Here is a 17,659-nt window from a genome sequence, read left to right on the forward strand (position 1 = left end):
CAGGCAGGAGAGAAGAGGTGGGCTTGGCGCTGCAAGGAGCCCGGGGCCTGAGGAGGGCCAGGAAGAGAAGAGCCAGAGCATTTTCAAGGATGTGCTGGGCTAGCCAGGCGGCCCCTCTGCAGGCCCCACTCACCCCTAAACTCATCCAAATCTACAACACGACAGAGGAAATTCCAATTTTCCCCTGATTTTCATGTTTCCACCCCTAGAGTAATTGTCATCGTGGACTTTGTAGCTGGGCTGTTGAGCCTCATGGCTGAAGGCTGCCCTAGCCCTGCCCGTGATGGGCAGGAGATGAAAACAACTCATCAGGCCTGGGGAAGGCTCTGGGATATGGCAGCAGCAGCAGAGAGGCAGCCACCTGGCCCTGGAACACCACGAGGAGGAGGAGTTCCAGTTCGTTTGACCAGCACGTCAGGTCCCTGGAGGCAGCTGTGGCAGGGCATTCCCCTGACTGGATTCCCGAGTGTGGGGCAAGGCCACTGAAGTCCCAGGCATCAAGGCTGGGGCATGTGGGTCCCCCACCCTTTCCCAGCATCGCTGACCCTTTCCTAGGAACCCCCGCCCCAGCACCCTGCCTGTCCTTGCTTTCTCAGCCTGAGTGGCCACCACCTCCTCCCACTGGAACCAGGCCCTCATCTGTGTGACTCATTATGTGCTCCTGCTCCCAAACAGACCTGAATATCAGCCACACTCACCAGACACTTCCTACGTGCCGGGCTTTCTTAAAATCTATATTATTTATTTACTCACTCATATTAGTCTTTGATGTTTTACTTGTTTTAGCGGGGGGTGGTTTGGGTTTTTAAATTTGAAATAGAGTCCCACTCTGTCGCCCAGGCTGCAGTGCAGTGGCGCAATCATAGCTCACTGTGGCCTCAACCTCCTAGGCTCATGTGATCCTCCCACCTCAGCCTCCCAAGTAGCTGGGACTACAGGTGTGCCACCACTCCTGGCTAATTTTTTATATTTTTTTGTAGAAATGAGGACTCGCTATGTATGTTGCCAGGCTGATCTCAAACTCCTGGGCTAAACCAATCCTCCTGCCTCAGCCTCCCAAAGTGTCAGAATTGCAGGCGTGAGCCACTGTGCTCGGCCGTTTTACTATTTAATGCATTTAAGCCACACATAACCCTTTCACTAGACCCGCCATTTTACCATGTATTGTGCATTGTACACATCAGGATACTGAGGCCCTTGAGGTCTGAGGGAGGGACTTGCCCCAGGGCAGAGTCCGGCAGAGCCAGGAGAATCTGGCCACCTGACTCATCAGCCATATGAAATGTTGAGATGTGGGGTTTATGGGAAACACACCCCTGACACACATACTCTCAAGAGGAGACCGAGTGGACAGTGTAATGCAGGGGAGAGAGAAACTGATGGAGAGCGATCAGTCACCCCAGATCCTGCACATGGCACACGGGGGGCTTCACGTGCCCACCACTGCGGGCACTGGTATCCTCCTCATAGAGGGGTCTGGGAAGGGGAGATGCCACCCCCAGCCCAGCTCAGGCTGACGGCACCCCTGTGGGTGGTGCTGGGCCTACAGTCTGCCACAGGCAGCTCCACGGTCCCCAAATGGTCCCCAGCTCCTCCCAGCACCCAGCACACAGTAGGCCCTCAATATTTGCCAAATGAGTCAATGGATGCACGCTTTAGTCAGGCCACTCGTCAGGGTGGGGTGCAGGGCCAGAAGGGAGCTGCACCTTCCTTCCTCCTCCTCCACCCGCAATATACCTCTCAACCACTTCCCTTATGCTTTTTTATCTTCTTCCAAGAATGTGATTAAGGTTTCCTCACAGGTACTCCTGGCTTCGAACTGCCTGGAGACAATTCTGATAAGCCCTGGATTCCTGGATCCCTGGATCCCTGGGAGCCCCCACAAGGTGCCTGGCAATAACTATCTGCTCAATGACTGAATGAATGAATGAATGAATGGATGGATGGATGAAAGGGTACCTGGCCTACGGGAAGCTCTTGGTAACTGTGGCATGAATAAATGAATAAATGGATGGATGGATGGATGAAATACTGAAGTCCAGGGCTTCGTCTAAAGGAGGCACTTGAAAACTATGGTATGAATGAATTCAGAATGAGAAAATGAGAAAACGAATGAATGAATGAATGAATAGTCTAATCACAAAGAAGCAGCAAGGAGCCACTCAAGAGGCCCCTGTAAGGTGGGGCCTAGGAGTTGGGGACAGAGCCTCCAGCTGGAAGCCAGGGAGTATATAAGCCTGACCTGACCACCCTCCTGACCACCTGGGTCCAGTGGGGCTGCCCCCAGCAGAGCCTGTCCAGCATCACCAAGGTCCCTGGGGCCCCCTCTCATTATGGCAGAATGCAATTACTCCAGTCTTCAGTGGGGTCTGAATTTGTTATGATTTTATTTGAAAGAGCCTCTTGGAGCCAGGGAAGCAGCAAGGGTGTGGGGGTCAGGAAGCATGGACGGAGGCAGAAGGAACAGCTCAGCTACCCAGCCTCAGCCTGAATCCCAGAGAAATGACATTAAAACAAAGGAGACACGGAGCTGGGGCAGGGTGTGGGGGCATTGGGGGGGGGAGCTTACTTATTCAGACCAGAGCCAAACAAATGGATAGATTTAATAAGATAATAAGCTCAGATTCCATGCTCTTAAAGATACAGACTGGGGCCGGGCATGGTGGCTCACACCTATAATCCCAGCACTTTGGGAGGCCAAGGAGGGTGGATCACCTGAGGTTAGGTGTTCGAGACCAGCCTGGCCAACATGGTGAAACCTTGTCTCTACTAAAAATACAAAAATTAGCTAGGTGTGATGGTGGGCGCCTGTAATCCCAGCTACTCAGGAGGCTGAAGCAGAAGAATTACTTGAACCTGGGAGGCAGAGGTTGCAGTAAGCCAAGATTGCACCATTGCACTCCAGCCCAGGCGACAGAGTGAGACTTCGTCTCAAAAAAAAAACAAAAGACACAGACTCAACAGTGGGATTTGGGGTGGGAGTCTCCATATTTTTCCGGGAAAACACCCCTCAAGTGGATGCCTTTCTTCACACACCACACTGGAGAATAAGGGTACGTGAATATGCATGTATATGCTTGCAGGCATGTGTGTCTTCCCCACCAGGGGGGACCCCCAAAACTCACCAGAAACTTCCTTACTTCCTAACCAGGACCTGTGAACAAATGCACCCCTCCACAAGGAACACACAGCCAAGCAGTGCCCTTGTAATTTTTTCAGGAGGAACTCGGGCCAGCCAAGCACAAGTCGGTGTCACCTCCTTCCCAGCCTGGGCTTCCCTGTCTCTGTCCAATGGACCAACAGTAAAAAGTGAGCACTTCCCGCTCATCTTGGGAAACACCTCGCATCCACTCACTCAATCAGCCAGCGACTGCACTGTTGAAATATTTATGGAGTGCCTCTTCTGTGCCAGGCTCTGCTGCAATTCCTGGGGCAGTGAGCACACCCAGCAAAGCCCTGCACCATGGAGGCTGCATTCCGGGGGCATCAGGATCATGTCCAGGAAGGCTCTGGAGCCAGAGAGCCTCCGTTCAAATCTCAGCTCTACCACTGACCAGTGGTGTAAACCAGGATACGTTAATGGACCTCTCTAATCTTCACCAAGAGGAAAAACAGGCAGAATCCCTTCTGCCTCCTTGGGTTGTGCAGAGGATGAGATCAGATACCGCAGGTTAAGCACACTGGCCCAGCGCCTGGTACATGGCACATGCTCAATGAACAGATCATTGTGTGTGGTTTCCAGTCCAGTGGCAGCAAACACAGAGACCGCTGGGCAGAGCCGTGGTTCACTGTGAGACCCCCGCCCTTGGGGAACTCCACCCCCACTCCCAGGTTACCCTTCTCGCGGGCATCCCCAATTTACCACCTCCTTATGTCATTCCTGCCAATGTCATGTCATAAAGAAAGCCAGTCCCTCTGGTCCACCCCAAAAAGTCCTTAAATCCCTTCTACAAAGAGGTTTGGTACCTTCCAGTGAAGGGGAATCCACTCCCTTCTGAACTCCCTTAGTCTGCAGGAAGAAATGATCTCCTGATGAGCCCCAAAGGAGGGCCTGCTGACCTCCTCTCAGGGACAGGAATAACAGGACCCTCTGACTCCAACCATCCTCCAAGAGGAAGGACAAACAGCGAGTCACCTGCTATATGGCAGCCATTTTTTAAAATGACATTGCAATTTACATTCATTTATTCCTTCTATAAATACGAATAAGTGCCTACTCTGCCAGCCCTGTTCGAGGCTCTGGGGATAGGGTATGAAGAAACAAAGTCCTTGCCCTCAGTGAGCTTACAATGCAAAGAGAGGAGACTAAATCTTCCTGCTGAAGAAGGAATAAATCAGTCCGTAGTAAATCACGTGTTGCTATGAAGAAGTGCAGGGCAGGAAAAGGGTGAAGGGTGGGGTGCCACTCTGGACAGGTGACAAGGCGACACTTGAGCAGACACCAGAAGCAAACAAGGCAGCAGGCCAAGGCAGAATCTAGAGAGAGAGGATCCCAGGCAGGGATCTAGCAGGTGCAAGCACCCCAAAGCCAGAGCATGCAAACTTTTCAGGGCACATTTTCTGAGATGCCCGCGTGGGGCTCAGTGTGAAGGCATGTGCCCTGCCTTCTAAGATCACAGGCCAAGCTGTCATCCAAAACCCCACAGGGACCCAAAATCCAACCCCAGCATCAACTCACTGTGTGATCTGACTCTGGTCTCTCAACCTCTCTGGTCTTGGTTTCGGCAACAGCTAATCAGAACTGAGCATTATCCAAGCAGGCGCTGGCAGAGGAGGCCCCCAGAGTCCTCCCGAGTCTGCAGCTCTATGCAAAGCGCACCCACCATTCCTCTCCACCCCATCGCGCCATTCTCACACCCCGCGCCAGCAACACCACGCAGGATTGGTACTCCTGCCAAAATAGCTATTAACCCAGTAGCCAATAATAACACGTTATCCTATCAATTTGCTTCTGAAACGCTGTGTAATTGCAGAACCTAAGTTTGCCATCTCGGTAGCCTGGTTACCACATAAACAGAAAGAAACTCACCAGCCTCTTCCTGAGGAGAACAAGTGGCTGGCCACGAGAAACACCCGATTACCACTGAGGCCCCCCAGCCCCCCCACCTCGAGGCCCTACAGAATCCATCAGGAATCATAGTCTGGCATTCAGTACTTCAGAAGCTGGTCTCAATGTCCCCTTGGCATGCCGCCCCTGTGACTGGAGAGGGGACCAGTGCCCGGGATGGGATGGCTTTTTAGGTGGCAAAGTCAGGCCCCGCAGCTGCACTCTGGTGGCCTCCCTCCGGGCCAGTGGTGCAGGAAGTGGGACAGACATGAGGCTTCAGGAGGGCACGGGAGAGGGCAGGAGCCAGAGGCAGGCAAGCACTTGAGTGCAAAAACCATCACAGATGCAAGCCAGCCCTCCCCACGGGAGACAGAGGGGACAGGAGGTCAACGGGTGGGGCACAGAGGGAAGGACAGGAGAGAGGCAAGGGAGGGACTCCAGACCTAGGAGTCAGGGTGCACCCCAGGGCCCTCCCCATCCCCATGCCGCAGGGCCCCACCCCAGGTCTGACACCCTGGCCACCACCACCTGCTTGGCAGCTGGCCGCCCCCTTTTCCTCTCTCATTCCAGAAAAAAACGTTTCCTTCCTTCTGGATTTCATTCCACTCTGAGCAAACATTCTGCTCCCCAACGCGCCAGAAGCCTCTAAGGGGACTCGGCGTTTCGGTGCAGACACCAGCCTGTTTTATTCATTCTTCCCCCTTCCAGCCCAGCCACCCCCTCACCACTGTCCCATGCCTCCGCTTACCTTTCCCCCTGCTCACCAGGGCGTCCCAGGGCAAACTGGCCGATGCCAAGAGGGCCAGAACCTGAGCCCGGGTTCCCAGCACCCGGCGGCAGGGCAGGCGAGGGCTGGAGAGGCGCTTCCCACCGGCCCACTGGTGATCTCAGCCACGGGACGCATCCCCACCCGCCCGCCTGGGCCGGCGGAGAAGGATGGGCCGAGGGTGTGCTGCTCCCGCGGCGGCGCTTGGCGGAGGACCCAGCTAGCGGGAGAGGAAGGGCCTTGGGGAAGAAAAGGGGCTGGGAAAAGGCACAGATGGGGAGGGAGAGGACAGAGGAGGCCCAGGGCTCAGGCCACGCGGCCAGATGTTGACCCAGTTGAGGGATCCAGGCCCCGGGGGCGACCGAGGAGTTCTGGCTCCCCTGCCAGCTCTGAGATTCTACAGAGATGGAGGAGGGCCTGGGGCCGGCGCCATGCCAGGGCCTGGTGCTGACGCTGGGGTTAAAGGGAGGACCACAGAAAGGGAGCAAGAGGTCTCTCTCGGACACTGCCCCTGTCTGCCAGGACAGGGTGGGGGGACGGCCCCTGGGAGGCCCCTGGGAGGCCCCTGGGTGGGGTGGGTGGGGAGCTGTCTGCGGGAAGCAGCTCTCAGCAAATGAAAACCAGGCCTTGGAAACTGGCCGGGCCACAGCCAGGGCACAGCTCCAGGGAAAACCCCGCTGCTCACCAAAAGGTGCCCCAACCAGAGCGAAAGGTGATGTTAAAATGAACGAGCTAGGAGGGGCCAGGCAGCTTGAGCGAGATCGGGGGTGGTCCCCGGCTACAGCCCCACGATCCCTGCTCTTTTGTGCTCTGAACGCCCCTTATTGTGGGCACATTGTACTCCCAAGGCCTGCTTGCCTGTAAGTGCTGTAAAAAGCCAACTAACTGCGCAATTTTCTTCCCTTGGCTTCCCTCCACTCAGCCTTGGTCAGGTTATCAGCTGAGCTGGGCCTGGGGCTGGGGACTGGCCTGGCTAGGCAGGCCTGAAGTCCCCACACCCGCCATATTTGGAAATTCAACTCTCAACGGTGCATTGAGGCCCAAGGGGTGGCACTTCCAAATTGGTGGGACACCAGGGTTCTGCCATCAAGAGCTTGGTGGGTAGCGGCATTCAGTAAATATAGATGTCACCCACACATCCTTTCATTCATTAATTCACCCATTTGGTTATTCACAGGATGTCTCTGATGTGCCTACAACCCAGCAGGCACTTAGGTGGTGAGGGTAGGAGGGTGAGCCACACTGGCAGCTCTTGGCCTGTGGAGCTCGCAGCCTAGGTGGAGGGACAACATTTGATCCTCTGTGTTTGCTAGGAGAAGTGTGTGGGGTCTGGGGGGAGAACAGGGGCACAGTAAGGGTGCCAGAGCCCTCCTGGAAAAAGCAGGCTCTCCGTGGAGACCAGCAGGATGAAGAATTCACCAAGTGAAGGAAGCAAGGGGCAGAAATGAGCTCCAAGCAGCAGGACCAGCAAGAGCAAAGGCCTGGAAGTGAGACTGAGGTCTCTGACAGGTTTCATGGAGCCTCCTCCGCTCCTCACTCTCAGCCACAGTGGGTGGCCCAGCCCTGGTAGCACCGCCCCCCACCCCAGCTCACAGACTTGGGGAGCCCCCCATCAGCACCTCTGGAGGCCAATCCCACAAAGCCATCATCCAGCCGTCTCTTTCCCAGCTGAAGTTCTAGTTAAAAATGTTTTCATATGTTTATTTTTAAGGGGGGATGGGAAGACAGAAGGGAGACCTGAAGGTCTTTTTCTTTTCAGAAAAAAAGAAAATTAATAAATAAATAGAGCCTCAAGAAAAGGGCATGGAAAGGTCTCTGCATCTGTAACCACTGAACAAATTAAAATTAGCTCATTTAATCAGCTCCTAATGGCCTGGCTGTCCCGAGTGGGCCCCGGAACACGGCAAACTTCACAGCAGAACTGCGCAGGCCAATGTCAGTTTATCCTACAACAAAGGGATTTTCTAAATAGTGCGATCAAAACGCAGCGAAGGCCGGGGAGAGCTGGGGAGACGGAATGCGGCCCCCCAGATCCTGGCTGGCCCCCGCCTCCCAGCTTCGTCCCTTTGAATGGAATTGTTCTTTTGGCTTTTGTTCTAATTATCTAAACATGTGTGTAACTCTGTTCTACAAAGAGTGTTTTAACCAGCAGAGGAGGTAACTGTAGCCCCTACCATACGTTCCTGGGGCCCTGCTCCCAATCCTCACGCCTTTAATACTTCCCCATTCCCCACCTGCCTTCGACAGAGGCGTAAACACACCTACGACATACAGCCACCTACACACGCCAGTTACATTCACAAACACAGAGTTACAAACACACAGTTCTATACACATGATCACGTATTAAACCAGCTACATACACGTAGTTATAAGTGAACAGTTACATACATGCACGGTTGCCTATTCCACACACATAAAGTTACACAGACACACAGTTCTATACACACAGTCACGTATAACACATTACATATGCATGGTTATATATACTCAATTACATGCATGCATGCACAGTTACATTCCCAGAGTTATATACACCACACACAAGTACATGTGCACACAATACACACAGCTCCTCAAGCTCCTGCCTAACAGCTGGAGATGGGGGAGGCCCAGCTCACCAGACCCCCAGGGAGGGCCGCTGGGTGCACACCTGAGGCCCAGGCTGGTAGTAAGGACTCTTATTTCCCTGGAGTAGTTTATGCAACTTGCCACCTGGGCTAAATCATTAGGGCAATGGAGGAGGGGAAACAAAAGGCCAGGGGAGTGGGGCTGGGACCCCAGAAAAAAGGGCAGAGTGGGAAAGCATGATGCCAGGGGTAAGCACAAGCCCATGGCCCAGTGGGGAGGAAGGAGGCCAGCCCCATCACCAACTCCATCACCAACACCGACCTCAAATTCCCTTCCCATGGCCTCTAAACTGGCCAGTCTGCAGCTCTGCCTTTAGGCCCAGAGCCTCCTTGGGTGCTCAGCCCACAGGGAAATAAGCCTGGAGTCAGCCAGATCTGGTTGAAATCCAACTCCACCACTTACTAACTCTGAGCCTCCCCTTCCTCATCCAAAAAATGAGAAACAATAGTAGTCCCTATCCCAAGGGGCAGTTGTGCTGATTTCATTAGAGATGCCAGTAAAATGCCCAGTCCAGAACAAACTGGGTCAGTGTTTGCCACTCTGGCAACTGAAAGGTATGGGCATGGAGGCCCGAGAAGAGACCATCAGACAGTGGGTCAGGGCACAGCCAGACAAGAGCTAGCCATTTGATGACTTTCAATTTCTTATTCAACCCTCATCCCCAGAGTGAGGAAGGGGAGAATTTTAAAACTGGATAAAAGAAATTAAACAGGGTAAAAAGAGAAACCAACTGGGATGGAGGGAAGCCTTCAGAAAACTTCTGGCCCAGAGTCAGACCATTATCTTCTGAAGACCTGCTCTATTGGTATTTACAGCAACACCCTGGGGTAAAAGCAATTGTTATCTCCATGTCACAGAAAAGGAAACCGAGGGCTGGGCACAGTGGCCCATGCCTATAATCCCAGCACTTTGGGAAGCTGAGGCAGGAGGATCCCTTGAGCCCAGGAGTTCAAGACCAGCTTGGGCAGCATAGCAAGACCCTATGTTTACAAAAAATTAAAAAATAATTTAGCCAGGTGTGGTGGTGCACACCTGTAGTCCCAGTTACTTGGGAGGCTAAGGCAGGGGGATCACTTGAGCCCAGGAACTTGAGGCTGCAGTGAGCTATGACTGCGCCACTGCACTCCAGCCTGGGCAACAGAGTGAGACCCTGTCTCAAAAATAATAATGATAATAAAGAAGAGGAGCATGAGGCTCAGGGAGGTGAGAAGCCTGGGCTGGCAGAGGCAGTGTGCAAACAGGTCTGTGTGGCTGCAAGCTGCATGCTAATGCCCAGCCCCGCTCCACCTTCCTTCCCGAGGTAACCTGTTCTCCCAACTGCAAACTTTCTTTAGCAGGACTCCAGCAGGTAGGAGAGCCTGAAGTTGGCTTCTGGCTCTGGGAACTACAAAAGCCTCAGACCACCCAACCCAAACTCGGGAGTGTGGCCCTTTTCCACGCAGGAGTTCACCAAGGCCTCAAGCCCCTACCCCCCACCCGCCTCCCATTCTGAGTAGGAGGTGGGAAAGAACCTGTACACAGAGGCCTTACTGTAAAATGGGAAAACATTTTACAGACTTTGAAACTGAGGCCCTGAAATGGCAGGGGTGGGAGGCTCAAACTCCCACAACTCAGAGGCTGACTCTGCAAACCTTGAGTCCTCCCAGGATGGGACTCCTACCTTCCTTGCCCTTCTCTTGCCCAGGCAGGTCCTCCTGGGATCTATTAGGTGAGCAGCATTGTTGAGACCCCAGGGAGTGCTCAGAAAAAGAACCTGGACACAGGCTCCATCCAGAAGGTCCCACTGGGCTAGTGGTAGCTGTCCTCGTCCTGTTTAGGGATCCTGTTTTCCACTTGATTGGCAGGGCCCAAGCTGACCCCTGGTATGCCTGGAGGTCAGCCAAGATACAGGGAAGGTGGCAGGAGGGTCAGAGCCACCTGATGCAGCCTCAGTACAGGGAGTAGGACCTGGGGAAACAGTTCCCGCTAACCCACTAATGCTGCAGACCCACAGCCTGCAGGCTCTCCTAGCCCCACCCCCAGTAAGCACCAGGCCCCCAGGAGGAAGGAGGGGTGGGCAGGGAGGTGAGCACATGGGCTCGTGTTTGAATCTTGGCTCTGTCATCTACATGCTGTGTGACCTGGGACAAGTGACCTCCCCTCTCTGAGCCACAAACCTCAACTATAAAATGAAGATGGTGACAGTGCATGTCTCCTTCCTTACTTGAGGACTGAAGGGACGTTTCTAGCTCAGTGTCTGGTCCCCCTTCCCCAGTGGTAACCCTTAGTAAGCACAGAGAGTGGGGAGTGGGGAGTGCAACATGGTCTTAAATCCATCTCAACCATGCACAGCAGCTCATGTCTGTAATCCTAGCACTTTGGGAGGCTGAGGCAGGCAGATCACCTGAGGTCAGGAGTTCGAGACCAGCCTGACCAACATGAAGAAACCCTGTCTCTACTAAAAATACAAAATTAGCCAGGTGTGGTGGCGCACACCTGTAATCCCAGCTACTCGGGAGGCTGAGGTGGGAGAATCACTTGAACTCGGGAGGCGGAGGTTGCAGTGAGCTGAGTTCGCGCCATTGCACTCCAGCCTGGATAACAAGAGCGAAACTCAGTCTCAAAAAAAAAAAAAAGAAAAAGAAAAAGAAAAAAAAAATCCATCTCATCTCCTACATGGCGACCCTAGAGGCCCAGGCCACCATCCCCAATGAGTGGGATATGGGGCACCCTTCTTTCAGATGCAGCAGGACTGTCCCCCGCCCAGCATAGATTCATCTCAGCCATTCTTAAGCTAAGCCCAGCAGGCAGCCGACAGGGCAGCCCAGAGGACATGGCCAGGCCAGGTGGGGTACAAACCTCTTCCTTACAGGATCTGGGCCCACCAGGCAGGAGTTGGACCTAGAGACCCCTTGGAAAGCCCAAAACTTCACTCTCTTACCATCAGGATTCAGAAGAGAACCACATGAAAAAAGAGTTGGTGATATCTCCCCCGTACCCCCTGACCATCTAGGTCACCCCCCACACAGTGCCCAGCTGGGCTGGGAAATCGGGCCCTAGCCAGGGCTCCTGCTTTCCTACTCCAGAGCCAGATGGCCCTACACAAGCCTCCCTTCTACTCCAAGCCTCAGTTTCCCCTCCTTGGCTCTGCTTACTTCACAGGGCTGCAGTGAGGGTCAGAGGGGAATGATGGCTGTGGAGATGCTTTGTAAACTGTCGAGAGCCATTGCCACACACGGGATTATTGAGGGTAACCAGGATAGGAAGGGGAGGAGACGCCAAGGGCAAGCCCCATCTGTCCGTTCCCCAGCATCAGGGCAGTGGCCCCGCCACGAGAACAGAGGAAAAAAAGCCAAGAAGACAAAGTCAGGGAGGCTCACGCCAGGGCTGGATGCTCCCTCCAGGGCCCCAGAGTGCAGGCAGGAGCTGCTGCAGCCCGGCAGTTCTGTTTGGTGACATTGGAAGGGGAAAGCAGACAACATGGGTCTCTGGGATGCGGCCACCTGGCTCGGCGCCCAGCACACAGTAGGCATCACCCACTGGTTGAGTTCTCCCAGCCGCCAACCCTCAGACAACCTGCCTTTGCGAGAGATCAGTGCAGATGCCCACAGATGGAAGCCAGAAAAAAATATGACTCCTTGCAAAAGAAGCAGACTGCACCACGTGTCCCAGCTCAGCAGGCTGGTCCCAAGGCCTCAGACCCCCTCATGGCTGTGGCCCTGTAAGGATGGGAAGGCATGGTTTTCCCACTTCATGGGTCACCAGCAGCTGTCCCTACCTGCCCAACTCTGCCAGCAGGCAGGCTCAGCTAGATGCAGGCAGCCAACCTAGTGCCAAGGAATAGGCAGAGGAGGAGTTGGGGCTGCATTCTAGTCCTGCCCACTTTTGCCCCCTGTGCCATCTGCATCTAGGGGACTCCTCTGTCGGGGACTCAGTTTCCCCACATGCTCCGGCTCCCCCTGCCCCATAAGCTGTGAAACCCAAGCAAAACAGCACGCTGCCTCATTCTCAGCCAACGTAGGCTACAATTAATCTGAAGCAGGGACTTTCTTAATTGCTGGGTTTTACAACCCAATCGCAAAGATAAATTACAGCTAGCTGACAACGCCGGCTTGAGGCGAGACGTTTAAAGCGTCCTTTTTAAGTGTGTGGGCTCTTTAAAAAGCTGGTATGATGGGAATGGAATTGTGCTTGCAGCCTAGATCGGAGGCTACTTCCCTTAGGGAGTCAGGCCAGCAACGCCAGGGGACAAACCTCTCGAAGGAGATGTCTTACTGGGGAGTAAAAGTAAATACATAAAAGAAGGGAGGTCCACCTGCAGCCCTCCTAATTGCCTTCCTTCGCATGCAGCTGCAGTTCCACACTCCACAGCCCCTTCAGGTGTTTCAGCGCCAACAGGATTCCCAGGACTAGGAAGGCCCAGCTTCCCTCATTAGCTGTGCCTGGTCACCCAGGAGGCACAGAAGAAATGGTGTCAGCATGCACTTGGCAATACCCTCCAACACAAGGATGACTACCCCCTGGGAGAGGCAGTGAGGGTAAGTGACGATGTGTGACGGGGGTCCCCTCTGATCTTGTTCTTGCAGGGAGCTCGAGGTCTGGCAGCAGCCACATCCAAAACAGACAAACCATAGGCCCCGGGTCCTGTAGCCCACCCTAGGACCAAGCCCAGCCTTAATGGTTCCATGAGGTCCCAAGCACGCATCCACCCGCTACAGGGTGTCCCACCTCCAGCCAAGAGGAATAGCATGGTTGTGCATGTGTGCATGCACACGACTTCCAAGCAAACGAGCCCTCCCACCACCACCCACCCAGCCCTGCATGGCCAAGAGTGGGAGGAAGAAAGGAATAGGAAGAAATCCGGCAGTGCTGCTCTGTGTGATGGGTCAGGTGATGGCTCCACCTAATGTCTGCTGAGCAATTATTCTGGGAGAGGTGCCCCACATGTTTTATTTTATTTTTTATTTATTATTTTTTTTTTGAGGCAGAGTCTTGCTCTGTCGCCCAGGCTGGAGAGTGCTGGTGCGATCTCGGCTCATTAGCAACCTCCCCCTCCTGGGCTCAAGAGATTCTCATGCCTTAGCCTCCTGAGTAGCTGGGATTACAGGCACACACCACCAGGCTCAGCTAATTTGTGTATTTTTAGTAGAGATGGGGTTTCACCATGTTGCCCAGGCTGGTCTCAAACTCCTGAGATCAGGCAATCTGCCTGCCTCAGCCTCCCAAAGTGCTAGGACTACAGGCGTGAGCCACCGCGCCCAGCCCACATATTTTATTTGCCTGTCCACAACTCCCTACCCCAAACCCAAACCGTCAGATGTGGTCCCGAATTCAGACTTTTTCAGATTCTAGAAAGGTGAGACAGTGCACTTGCTGCAAATTTGGGAACACCCCAGCAGCAGTCAGGCACACTGATACTTCTGCAGCAAAACATATCGGTATTCACCAATGTGAACAAAATAAAGACCATAAATAGCTTCACATCAGCTCAGGTCAAACTTGGCTGCCAAATACATTACAGAAAAAAAAAATTCAGGTTTCTGGCTTTCTGGAATTCAGAATTGTGAATAGGGGATTCTGGACCTCCACTGCCTCTTTAATCTTCCTGGTGACCCTGTGGGGTAGGTACTATTGCTACTCTTGCTTCCCAGAGAGGAAAGTGAGGCACAAAGAAGTTACGAAATAATTTCCCCATAGTCTGTGGGGCAGCAGGGCGGAAACCATGGCCATCTGGCCTGGAGGGTCTGCACTCTCCATCCCCAGGTTGTCCCATAGTTGACCAAAGTACGGAGCTGCAGTTTAAAAGCCTCCTGAGGCTGGGCATGGTGGTTCACGCCTGTAATCCCAGCACTTTGGGAGGCCGAGGCGGATGGATCACCTGAGGTCAGGAGTTCAAGACCAGCCTGGCCAACATGGCGAAACCTGTCTCTACTAAAAATACAAAAATTAGCCAGGCATGGTGGCACATGCCTGTAATCCCAGCTACTCGCGAGGCTGACGCAGGAGAAACACTTGAAATCCCAGGCAACGGAGGTTGCACTGAGCCGAGATCGCGTCATTACACTCCAGTCTGGGCGACAGAGTGAAACTCCATCTCGAAAAAATTTAAAAATAAGTACAATAAAATAAAATAAAATAAAAGCCTCCGAAAAAAGAGTGGAGCATCTGTAAATGTACCCAGAGTGTCCACAGCCTGCCCCACCACGCGGTGTGATCTATGGGCCAGCCTCCACCAGGAGGCACTCACCTAGGAGTTACACAAACCCTGAGTGGCATTCCCACACCTGCCCAGAGCCTTGCTGGAGCCCAGGAGCCCAAGGCGGGCTCCCACAAGCAGGTGAGGCTCACCACCCTGCCCTGGTACACAGGTAATTACTCCCTACCTGACACAGTCTGCACAGATCATTTTACCCACAACAAATATGCTAAACACAGCCCCAGGCCAGGAGAAATAGGCTGCAGGTAAATCCCATTTGACAGGGGCTGAGGCTTCCAGCAGGACTCCCAGATGCCTTTGGGAGGAGTGGTGACCCCATCCCATCAAAATGACATTGGAGCCCCACGACTCCCCTGGTCATCTCCAACTTCTCTTGATTGGCAATTTTTTCACCCACTGGGAAAGATTGTTGCATAGGCAAAATCCTGGCATTCTATTACCAAATAATTACATGATCATTTCATAGGCATTAAGACAAGGCCACCAGCGTGAGCGGTGGTGTCCAGCGCTAACCGAGGCTGGCCTGGACTTCGGGTGCTTGTTAAGGAGAACTCCAGCATTGAGGAAAACCTCCAGCTGCAGCTCCCACACTGCCCTGGTTTCTAATTAAAAATTAAAGCAGGCATATTTCCTCAGAAACCCAATTAGCATCAAGCTGATGGTACAAACACACATGTGCACAAACACATGGGCACACGTGTGTCACATGCACATGCTTATGCAAGGTGTGCAAACACGTATGTATGCATATGCACACACTTGCACATGCACACAAACCCTTCTGCCCATGGGGGGCTACAAACCGCCATCTGGTCATCCATTCAGTCTACCCTGATGAGGATTCACCAAGCATCACGCACTCCACGTGCCCCACAGGAAGAAACCCAGGGCCCTGCCTTCAGGAGCATGAGCTCTAAAGGAGGCTGAGAAAAGTGCACAAGGTAAGACAGTCCATGGTGGGACCTTAAAAGGGTCCTTAGGAAGCCCAGAGAGCTCAGTTCTGGCAGGGTGATCAGGGACACCCTGGGACATGAAGGCCTGGTGCTGGGTCTTAATTTATAGAAAAAAATATAAAAGGCCATGGAGCAGGTAGAGAAAACAGCCAGAGCAAAGGCAAGCAAAGGTAGCTGGCACTCTGAGAGCAAAAATTATTCTGAGTGAAAAATAGGCAGGTGGAAAATGGGTAAATGTAGATATCACAAGAGTTCTAGCATGGGTACTTTTTTAAACCTATATGAATTTAGCTGTGTGCTGAGCAAAAAGAAAATTTGTGCACAGGATCTGAGATAGGAATGAGTGTGAAACGCAAACAAAATTTTGCTGTCCAGTCCAACAGCTGATGTTCCAGTAACCTCTCCTAAAGCAAGTGTCACCGAGTGCCTAAGGGATTTGTGGTGTGTGTGTGTGTGCAGAGCATGCAGTGTGTTCTCGGCTGGGGAGCAGTCCAGTCGGTAATCCTGGCCATGTGCATACGTGTGCTGAGCCGATGTGTACACGGTGCATCATCCCACTTTACAAGGGAGGACAGGGTGGCTCTGAGAGGTGATGTCACTCTACTGGAAACACAAAACCAGTCAGGGCCAGAGCCCACATCTGACCCCAGGCAGTGTGGCCCAGAGTCCACCCCCTGCACCACCAGGTGGAACAGGGATGTGAACAAAGCTGTATTTCAGGGATAATAATCAGGCAGGGGTCCTCAAGGTGGGGTGGGACAAAGTGAAGGCACAGACCAAAGCCTGAGAGGCAGCCACGCAGTGCTGTGCATACGGGTGGAACAGGGCTGCAGCCACGGGGATGCTCTGAGGCCTTGGAACAGACGGGAAGGCAGGGAAGAGGGCACCAGGGGACTCTGCGGCCTGAGTGAGATTTTCTTCGGTGACTACAGTTTGTGAGCTCCCAGTGGCCAGTTTGTCTTAGAAAGGGACTGAGTCCCAGCCCTTCCCCTCCAATCATGACCACCCCTGCTTCCTCCATCTTGCCCTTGGTGAGAGAAAACTCCAGCACACCAAGATGTCCTGGGAAGTCCATTCTTCCCACCACCCAGGTAGACAGGATGGCAAGCAGGCAACTGAACAGCCGCCCAGGGCAGAGCGGGAGGCCTGTGGTGTGTGGAATTCATCTGCTGTGAGATGATGCTATTTCTTCATGCAATATCACCAGGGTTGGAAAAATAACACTGGAAACAAAGTCAACATTTATAGCTGGTCTACTAACATGCTGTGTGACCCTGGATACATCACTAAACCTCTCTGAGCCTCAGCTTCCTCTAGCTGTTGACTCACTCACGTACAGAGGACCCACTATATGCCAGGTATAAGCTCTGTAGTTGGTGACCTCTGCAGTTGGTCAGTCCTGCATGGCTCATGGGTCTGAAGCCCACCCTGGATCATGCAGGAGAGGCACGTACCCACCCAGGTGCTGGAACCATTAACCTGGCCATCTTTGACTAGGAGGCTTGGGAATTACAGCATTCAGCCACTCCCAGAATCCCCTCCCTGCTGGGGTGATAACCAGCACTGGGGGTGAACTGCCCCACCCCTCCCTCAGCGGTGCCCTCAGCTGGAATTGGGCACGTTAAAACTCAGACTCCAGGCTGCCACGGCCTCCACAACCACGCTGCACCACCCCACCCCCCTCCAGCTGCCTGTGCGCCGGCTGCTGCTGCTGCTCATTTCCAGGCAAATGTTCTAGTTAATTAAAACACACCCAAGTGCTCACACGCACATGGAGCCAATCTACAAAATCAGTTCTACCAAACAGCAGCTCCTCTGCTCCAGCCTGGGATCGATGCAGGCCAGGACAGGGGTTCCAAAGTTGATGTTACTGGCACCGAGACTTTGCTCATAAGACCCTACCTGTATACACACCTGTACAAAAATGTAAAAGCATATGTGTGCACCTACACACGAGCCTGTGTGCACATGCAAGCCATATGTGCATGCACATGTGTGTGTTCTGAACACGTCCATGAGTGCTCCACACACAACACTGTGCAGAGGTGTGCAACATCCACACACAC

General features: G+C 53.3%; 1 protein-coding gene across 4 annotated transcripts in view; it reads right to left on the bottom strand.

Moving 5' to 3' along the window:
- The window catches only part of ZNF423 (zinc finger protein 423), a 364,614-nt gene that overhangs the window by 166,806 nt on the left and 180,149 nt on the right, over positions 1-17,659 (bottom strand). The window contains exon 1 of one of the 4 annotated variants that reach the window (XM_019012813.4): positions 5,796-5,958. The exons of the other annotated variants lie outside the window; for them this stretch is intronic. The gene's annotated coding sequence lies outside the window, so the exon portion shown is untranslated. Of the gene's footprint in view, positions 1-5,795; positions 5,959-17,659 lie in introns of those variants that run through there. 4 annotated transcript variants of the gene reach the window in all.

This window comes from Gorilla gorilla, chromosome 18, assembly GCF_029281585.2.
Source record: "Gorilla gorilla gorilla isolate KB3781 chromosome 18, NHGRI_mGorGor1-v2.1_pri, whole genome shotgun sequence".
NCBI lineage: Eukaryota > Metazoa > Chordata > Mammalia > Primates > Hominidae > Gorilla > Gorilla gorilla.